This window comes from Myotis davidii, unplaced genomic scaffold, assembly GCF_000327345.1.
Source record: "Myotis davidii unplaced genomic scaffold, ASM32734v1 scaffold2763, whole genome shotgun sequence".
NCBI lineage: Eukaryota > Metazoa > Chordata > Mammalia > Chiroptera > Vespertilionidae > Myotis > Myotis davidii.
Window position 1 is genome coordinate 118949 of NW_006294397.1, and position 9508 is coordinate 128456.

Sequence of the window (9508 nt, forward strand, 5' to 3'; positions counted from 1 at the left end):
TACCTGAGGTGGACACTCTTGGTGCACCCCCTTGTGGGCTTTGTGCACAGTCTTGTTGTAGCTATGCCTTGGTTGTTGTAGGATCACTGGAAGGAATTGACCTCCCGGCCAATTGGCAGTGAGAATCAGCTGTGTCTGCAGTGGGAGAACTTCTGTGCTGGAGACACCCTTCTGGGGCAAGACTTGCTTCAGTGGGTCTTTGGTGCTCACATTAAAAATTTTTTATAACAGGTAACTCAAGGATAAAATGACAAATTCACATAACAGTGAATAGAACAGATTCATTCTAAACACTTTATACAAATCATTGAATTCTCACAATAACTCTATGAAGTGGGTATTATTATTATCCCCATTTTAAAGATGAGCAAACTGAGGTCCAGAGAGGAAAAGTAACTCACCTAAGATCCATAGCTAGTAAGTTGCATGGCTTGATTTAAACTCAAGTTGTTAGGGTCTAGAGTGTGTATCTAAATGCTTACACTATACTGACTCTTTCATGTATATGTATATATATTATTGATTTCAGAGAGAGAAACATCAATGATGAGAGAGAATCATTGATCTTCTGCCTCCTGCACACCCCCACTGGGTATCAAGCTCACAGCCTGGGCATATGCCCTGACTGGGAATTGAACCATGAACTCCTGGATCATAGGCCAATGCTCAACCACTGAGCCACACCGGCTGGGGCATGTATATTTTTAAGATAAAACACACACAAGAGAATGTGAGCTTACATTAAGCATAATTTCGATTATGCTCTGTCCTCCTGATCCTCAAGGGCAAGACAAGTAATTTTCTGCCATTTAGGGAAAGTTTGGTTTTTAATGGGTACCTCTATACGAAGCAGGCCATCTTCCCAGGGACCACTGGTACCACTCATCCCACTGTTTTTGGATCTGGGCAGTGAAGGCATGAGTGAGACATTCTCACCCACCTCTTGCCATGGTGAACACCAAGTCGTAGAGAGCGGAAGCAGCTTGTCTGAGGACACACACTAGTAGGTGCAGAAAGAAATTTAATGTCAGGGCATTGCTCCAAATTCAGCACTATTCCCTCTGAAACACCACATTCCACCCGACTTCATCTGAATCTTCTTCTTTCACTCATCTGGCAAAGTCCCCTCAGGAGCCCCGTGAAGTTCTTGGTGGTTAAAGCTCACCCCGCTGCCCGCACAGAGCAGCCACAGCCCAAGGGTGTGAACTCGTCACCTGCTTGCTGGGCTGGCTGACCTTGCAAAACACATATCCTGTGCAGCTGCCAGGAGGCACATTACTCATATTTGCCTTCCAGAGAGCCAGCTGCTAGGACTGTCATTAACCAACGACCTCCAGCTGCTGCACCTTCAGATCCGAAGATAGCATGTTTTCCCATCCGGACGGGGCACAGAGGGGACACGGAGCCAGGCTATTTCTGCCCTCCATGGGGCTCCTCCAACGGGCCGTCTGGGCTCTGGGCCTGACCAAGACGCTCTCAGAGCTGCACTGCAGTCTGAGGCTCTGTCTATCCATCCTTCCTTCTCCCTCTGAAGATAGGTGTCGACCTCCATCATGATCAAAAGCCTCTTCTTGTTTACTCTCGCTCCCTCCCTCTATCCTTAGAGTGGTTTCCTCAATAAATCTCTTACCCCTCTAATTGGCCTTAGCATCTGTCTTTAGATCTGACACCAGAGACCCTCTCTGGGTCATAGGGCCCACAGCCATCTGCCCCCTCGGAAGCTTGTGCCTAATGGGCTTACAATTCTTCTTCATTACTAAGTGGTGGAATGGGAGTGTGATTCCCCTTTCAGCACCAGGGGACAGGGTGCAAACCAATTCCAGCACAGCTGGAGGTAAGAACAGCTGCTTCCCAAGTCCAGGCCTCCCACCCAACTCATGCCCTGCCTCGAGCCATTGTCATTTCCCAGCTTCCATGCCCTCCACCCAAGCGGGGAAAAGGGCCTCAGAGCCTTGGACTAAGGTAAGAGCCCCGAGTTCAATCTGGTTTCTACCGCTGACTTCCCTTCTCTGGGCTTCAGTTTTCCCCATCTGTACAGTGGGACTTTGGCTTGGTTGGCCTGGGTCGGGGAAGGGAGATCATGGCTGTTTTGGGGTTTTAAAAAATACCTTGGCAGCTGGTAAGCTACTTCGTCTGCCTGTTAAGACCAGACCTGATGCCCAGCTGGTGTGGCTCAGTTGATTGAGCATCAACCCATGAACCAAGAGGTCACTGGTTCGATTCTCAGCAGGGCACATGCCCAGGTTGCGGGCTTGATCCCTAGTAGAGGGTGTGCAGGGGCCGACCGATGTTTCTCTCATATTGATGTTTCCATCTCTCTATTCCTCTCCTTTACTCTCTCTCTCTCTAAAAAAATTAAAAAAAAAAGAAAAAAGAAAAAAGACCAGACCTGGTGAGAAGCTCATGTGGCAGAATCAGGGCAGGGCCAGGCCTAAAGCCAAGTCCTGATTATGCTTGGACACCATGGGTTATGGGGTGCTGCGCCTGGGCTCCTAAGAGTGGCCAACAGCCCCAGAAAGGACAGCTCCCTGGGGAGCCAGTCAGGGGAGGTAAGTAGACAATAGCAATATGTTGAGGTCAGGCTACCCTAGAGGAAATCATGAGAGTACAAGGAGGCAGAGAGCCTTATTAGAGAGCCTTCAAGGCTGGGAATCGAACCAGTGACCTCTTGGTTCATGGGTTGATGCTCAATCAACTGAGCCACACCAGCTGGGCATCAGGTCTGGTCTTAACAGGCAGTACCCGCGGGAGTCTGGACAGGCTTCCTTGAGAGGGGCTTTTGTTTTGGGCTTTGAAGGCTGAGTAGGAGTTTTCCAGATCAGGGCTTTCAAGGCGGACTGAATACAGACTCAGAAGGGAGAACCTCTGCTGTGTGATTTAAAATGTGTGAGAAATGGAGGACTAGGGTGGAGATCGGGGAATGGTGAGAAAGTGAGCTGTGCCCAGGCCTTGAAGGCTCTCTAATGAGGTCAAGATTCCACAGCCTTCACTATTACATGTAGGAGGTGGGTGTTACTCTTACTTTCAATTTACAGATGAACAAACCGAGGCCCTGAGAGACGGAGAGGGGCTCTGACAGGAATGCAATGGGCAGTGTCAGGACCCAGGTAACCTCAGGAGCCAGAGGCCAAGTCATCTTTTCATTGCTGGGCAATGCCAAAAACAGCTCCTCCCCCCTGCTCATCCCTCCCCGCTGCCCCATGGCCATCTGACATCAGCGAGCATGGCTCCCCTCAGCCTCTCTCCCTCCTCCATCGCAGTGTCCTTGTCTGTGCTGACGTCATGTGCACAGAGAGAGAAATCTGTGGAGATTCCGGAGAGGCCAGAGTGTGGGAACCAAGACAGATGCTGCTGGCGCTGCCCCAGGGCCGAGAAGCCTCTGGGCGCTGCCAAGGGGGCTCTGGAATGTGTCTGAGGCCGCTGGTTCCCTCCACGGCAGCCCCCACCCCCACCCCAGGCCTGGGAAAGCTGGGGAGGCTCTGATCGCCCACCGTCATTTGGGCCTTGAGCAGGCTATGGGGGCCTGTGCTGCCTGCACACAGGAGTGTATGTGCATCGAAACAGCTGGGCCAGCCCTCCAGTCTGCTCTCGGGGGCCCTGAGCTGGGGCCACCGGACCCCCAAAGAGGGAGCATGACCCTCATGGACTCTGCAACCCAAGGATGGAGAAGGGGACCAAACCGATACTGTCCACCACCTTCCCTGGAGAAGGCACTCAGGAGTGTGTGTGTGTGAGGGGGGGGAAGGGCAGCCAGACAAACAGACACAGACAGATGGTCCCACCCCCACCCAGTGGGCCCCAGGGGTGGCTGTGCACCGCCTGTCCATCACATGTGGCTCACAGCAGCTGCACATGCCGTCAGAGACCAGCTGTGGTGGCAGCTGGGGAGGTGGGGAGTGAGCGCAATGGGTCCCAGGGGAGCAGGGGCGGAGGGCAAGGGGAGGACAGGAGGGCCTGGGAGAGCAGGGGTCAGGGAGGGGGTGAGGAAAGGAGGCTGGGATTGTTCTCAGGACACAGCACCAAGCGGGAAGGTGGTGATGGGAATGCCTGACATCTGGAGGCCCCGTCGATGCGGGCCTTGGCACAGGCGGCTGGGGGTGGGGTGTTCTGGAACAAGCCCAGCCCACCCGGGGCTAGGTTTTGGCACAGAGCTGGACCAGCAGAAGTGTAAGGAGAAACACTGGGCAGTTGAATGTACGGGCCCAAAGCTCAGAAAAAAGGGTCTGTATTGGAGATAGCAATTTGGGAATCATCGGCTTATTACAGGGAAAGCCATGGGAGTCGATGAGGCTCCCAAGGAGGAAATGCATGGAAACAGAGGCTCAGTCACACGCTAACATTACACTCGAAACAGCCGGCACTGCTCTATGCATCTTACCTCATTTCATCCTCACAACAAGCCTACGTTTTGTTATGATCACATTTTACCAGTGAGAAAACCACAGCATAGGAAGGCCTCTCTTACTGGCGCTCACCTCCTGCCTTACTGTGGGGCTCCAGGCTGTTTCTGCCCCTCTCTGGGTCTGTGTCCCCAGACACAAAGGGAGGGCCAAGGCTCTGCAGAGGGTAGTCCCTGGTAGGATTCTGTGTTTGCCCAGGGCCAGGCACCACCTCCTCCACAGGGAAGGTAGAGGCCTTTGCAGGCCCCCAGCTCCCCTCCCTGTCACTAGTCACTTGGTCAATGTTTATCAAACAGCTACTATGTGCCAGAAACTGCCAGGCACAGAGGAGACGACGATGAGCAAACCCACCCTGGTTCCTGCCTTCACCGGCTAGAGACAGACATAAATGATCGCACAATTAGCAACTGCCAACCACTGCCCCAAGCTTGTCTGTGCCAACCATCCTCTCTTCTGGGACTCCGGAGAGCCCCACCACCCAGCAGGCAAGGCTCAGGGCCTGGCCGAGCAGAGGTCCTGGTTTCATCATATGGCCCACAAGCAACCCAACCATTTGGAGCCCAGGTCTTGTCAGTTTAGTAACATGAATACCAGCCCCGAGGGAAGACAGGGTTGACCTCGTGTGGGAGCCAGGGATTGAGAAAGTTTGCTGGAGCTGAAACTTGCCCTTGAAAATCTCTTCCTGCTCGCTCACATCAGAGTTGGGGGAGGGGAAGAGTGAGGAGGGCAGAGGGCCCCTCTCTGCCTCCCTTCCTCGGGACTGAGGCTGACTGCGCTCCTGGGCACTCCTCTGCCTACTCCTAACCCCCTCTCATCAGCAAGCAAATCCCCCTGAGACCCGCTGGCCTCTGGAGCTGCCTTTTGTGCCCTCTCTCACTTTCCTGCCCCTTCTCCAAACCTGCTTCTCCATCCTCCCTCAGACACTTCCTGATCCATGGATCAGGCCCCTGCTTCTGCCTCCTCCATCCATGCCAAGGCTTCTGTGACCTCCTGATTGTACACCTTCCTCCCAGAGCCCCTGGCCTGGGGATCAAGCCTTTATTCTTGTCCTTCTATGGCCTGGGCCCCTGGTGCTTCATTCTTACCTGAGTTTCCGCCTCCTTCCCACGGTTTCTCTGGCTGCTGCTCCCAGGCCTCTCTGCTGGGTTCTCCTGCTGCTGGCTCTGTACTAGCTCCTGGTGATATCGCATGTTCCCATGGCTTCAGCTACCAGCCACCCAATCTCTGCTGCAGCCCAGGCCTCTCCGGGTTCTCCTCCTGGGTGTCCCCTGGGTCTCACAGACAGCATGGCCACACTGAACGTCTCACCCTCTGCTGTGTTTCCCATGGGTACGATCACCTGCGCCCACGCAGTCACCCAGACAGGACCCCCAGCATGACTCGGGTCTGTTCCCTCTTCATCCCCTCTGCACCAGCCCCAAACGCCTAGCTGTTGCATGAGTCTCCTGATTGGTCTACCCCACTCGAATGCAGGATGCAGTGGCTTCCAGCATGAATCTAGGTGCCAGCCTGCCTGCTTAGAGTCCCAGTTCTACCACTTACTAGCTGTGCCATCTTGGTAAGTTACTGAACTTCCCTATGTCTCACTAAATGAGGTAATAATAATATAATAATAATAGGTTGTTGTGAGGTTTAAATGAGTTAGTGTGATCTGCCTTCTCTGCACTGGGAGCAGCTCCCCTCACCCCCTGGAATGTGTGCCTGCACCGTTGGTCTCCACCCCTCCTTGGTCAGGAGCCCCTCCCGGCGAGCCGCCCACTGGTCACTGTCTGCAGCGGTGAAACACCAGCGGCACCGGCAGGTGAGGGCCTCAGCAGCTTGGCCGCCCCACGTCCCCTGACCCAGCTTATTTCTAGCCGCAGCTTCCAAACCAGCGCCACTTCAAGGGACACTGACGCAGCAGCCAAGTGCATCGGGGCTGGGGCTGCCACAGCAGGGTGGCAGGCTCTGGGGCTGGAATTGGGACTGTGTTTGGGAGCCTCATCATCGGTGAGGCCAGGAACCCTTCTCTGAAGCAACAGCTCTCCGACACCATCCTGGGCTTCGCCCTCTCAGAGGCCATGGGGCTCTTTTGCCTGCTGGTGGCCTTTCTCGTCCTCTCCGCCATGTGAGGGAGCTGTCTCCACCCCCATCGTTCTTTCTCCCATGTCTTGTCTGCCCTGTGTGTTCCTTTTCCTATATGTCCCAGGCAAGTCCCAGGAAAGTGGTTGGCTCAGAGTTGGACAGAAGGAAGACAAATAAATACTGTATTAAGAAGAAAAACAAACAAAAAATGAGTTAATATATATCAAATAGTACCATGCCCAGTACATTGTAAATGCAATAAAATTTTTTGTTTTATTGATTTATTTATTTTACAAACATTTTAAGTGCTTACTATGTGCTAGACACTTTGCTAGGCACTAAGGGGCATAATAATGAGCAACAAAAGTGATTCCTGCTCCCCCCAGAACTTGACAGTCAATGTGGAAGCCTCTTCATAAGAGCCCCATGGAGCGATGGTTTCCTGGTGTTTGGTCAATGCCCCACTCTTTCGCATCTGAAAGATGAAACAGAGCAAAAGCAAACACAGCCTGGATTCCACATCTCCCTCCAGCTATTCCCATGGTGCACTTACCCATCAGTCAAGCTTCTCAAATGAGTTTATTCTACCAGCAGGTGTTTATTGCACACCTACTACATGCCAGGCACTGTGCTGGGTGCTGGAGAGTCAGCAGTGAACAGAAGAGAAATCTCTACCCCAGTGAGTTTATCTTCTGGAGGGGGACAGGGACAATACACAAATGCATCAACATGTATACTATCAACGATAGCGCTAGATCAGTGGTTCTCAACCTGTGGGTCGCGACCCCTTTGGCGGTCAAACGACTTTCACAGGGGTTGCCTAAGACCATCATGCATATCAGATATTTACAATACGATTCATAACAGTAGCAACATTACAGTTAGGAAGTAGCAACGAAAATAATTTTATGGTTGGGTCACAACATGAGGAACTATATTTAAAGGGCCAGAAGGTTGAGAACCACTGTGCTAGATGCTGTATAGTGAGATAAAGTGAGGTGGGGGAGGCAGAGTGACTGGGGGATTGGCAGCTATTTTAGATAGGGAGTCAAAAAAGTCCTCGCTGAGGATGTAATATTTGAGCAAAGACCGGCATGGAGTGAGATCATCCGAGAAGATCTGGGGAGAGAATTTCAGTGTTAGTGTATGTCCTGATGAAGCGGGTGCCGGAAGAGGGTTCCCGCAGAAGGAACAGCAAATGCCACAAGCACCAACTACTGGGATGGCCGGAAGGCTCTCCTGGCTGAGTGAGCAAGGCAGGGGCAGGGCCAGCTCAGGGGACCAGACATCGGTATCCCTTCTTTCACTTTCAAAGGCGGCCCAGGCTTAGATGATAAACTGTATGGCCACCCTACACATAGGCGATGGGAAGCAGTGGACACTCTACGCTCAATACGATGGGAAGCCTATAGGTGGTTTTAAGCAGGAAGTGACAGGATCTGACTGACGCTTTAAAGGATAATGACCAAGTACTGGAGACACTCTTCTGGCTCCTGTAACTCCCCCTCCTGCTCTCCTCCACCTCCTTGCTGTTCCTCCGTCTCCTCTCACAGCTCCTTCTCTTCTGCTCAGTGTCTAAATCTCCCAGTTTCTCCGGGCCAGTGATTCTCAACCAGAGGTGATTTCTCCCCCAGGGAACATTTGGTATGATCTAGAGACTTTTTTTGTTAATCCTCACCCGAGAATATTTTTTCCCCACTGCTTTTCAGAGAGAGAATGATGGGGGGTGGGGGGGTATGTATGGGAGGGGGGCAGAGAAAAACATCCATGTGTGAGAGACACATTGATTGGTTGCCTCCCACCCAAACCCCAATTTGGAGTGGGGAGCAAACCCACAACCAAGGTACATGTCCCTGACCTGGGATCAAACCTGAGAGCCTTCAGTGCACAGGCAATGCTCCAACCACTTAGCCACACAGATCAGGGCTGGAGACATTTTTAATTGCACAACCGAGGCAGGTACTACCAGCATTTAGTGGGGGTGGAGGTGGGTGTGGGGTGAGGGTGTGGGCAGACCTGAGAGTCTGCTGTCATCCCCAAATGGGACCGCTGATGTTGACTGGCTCTGACCAAGGTCCCTCAAGACCTGACTAGGTGGTGGTGGTGGTGGTGGTGGTGGTGGTAGTGATGCTATTGGTGGTGGTGATGGTGTTGCAATTATTGTTGCAGTTGGTGATGATGATGTATTTTTGGTAATGATGGTATTGCTACTGTTGGTGGTGGTGGTATTGGCAGTGATGCTGTTGCAATTATCATTGTAGGTAGTGGTGGTGATCTCTGGGAATCAGTTCCCAGTTCACCAGCTTCAGATCTGGCCTGGGAGGCCAAGAGGGCCAGAGAGGGCTCACCCTGAAGCTGCGGCAGGCCTCCAAGGGGGAGCAGGGAGGCACCTCCAGCCTACCCCCAACACACCAAACTGTTCACTCAGCAGGTGCTCCAGCCCCTAGGGAGGGGGACTCACAGGAGATTCACCTGCCAGCTCCTGGGCCAGTACCTCAGAGGGGTCCCCAGGGCTCGGAAGGAAGGAGGTGGGAGCATCCTGGGAGGGGACTTCACGGCCAGGGAGATGGGAAGGCAGGCTGAACGCGGCAGGGCAGAGACCTCCCGCCTTTGACTCACCCGCCAGGGCCCAGGAAGCCACCCCTTCATCTGGAGAATGGGGTTGGTCATCTGGGAAGGACTGCTCTTTCACCCCCACAGCAAGCCCTGCGTGCGGGGACACTTGATTATGGTGGCAGGCCCTCCTCCACACATGTCCACAGGCACAGCCCAAGTACACACACACACACACACACACACACACACACACACACTCCACTTGCTTTGGATCCCCATGGGAGAAGCTGCTGGGGGATTTGTCCAGGATCAGGCCACAGCCACCCACCAACCCTCACCAAACCGGACCCAGAACCCCAACGCCGCCGGAGCCGGTGGGGTCGACCTTGGCATAAGCTGGGGCATCACCGCGGAGCGGCGCCTCCCCAGACCCGCAGCGCCCGGGCCAAACTGGGGACAGACGGGGACCCCCGGCTTCCCGGGAGGCC

General features: G+C 53.4%; 1 pseudogene; it reads left to right on the forward strand.

The window, feature by feature from the left end:
- Positions 1-5686: 5686 nt before the first annotated feature.
- Positions 5687-6518, forward strand: LOC107183882 (annotated as a pseudogene).
- Positions 6519-9508: the final 2990 nt, after the last annotated feature.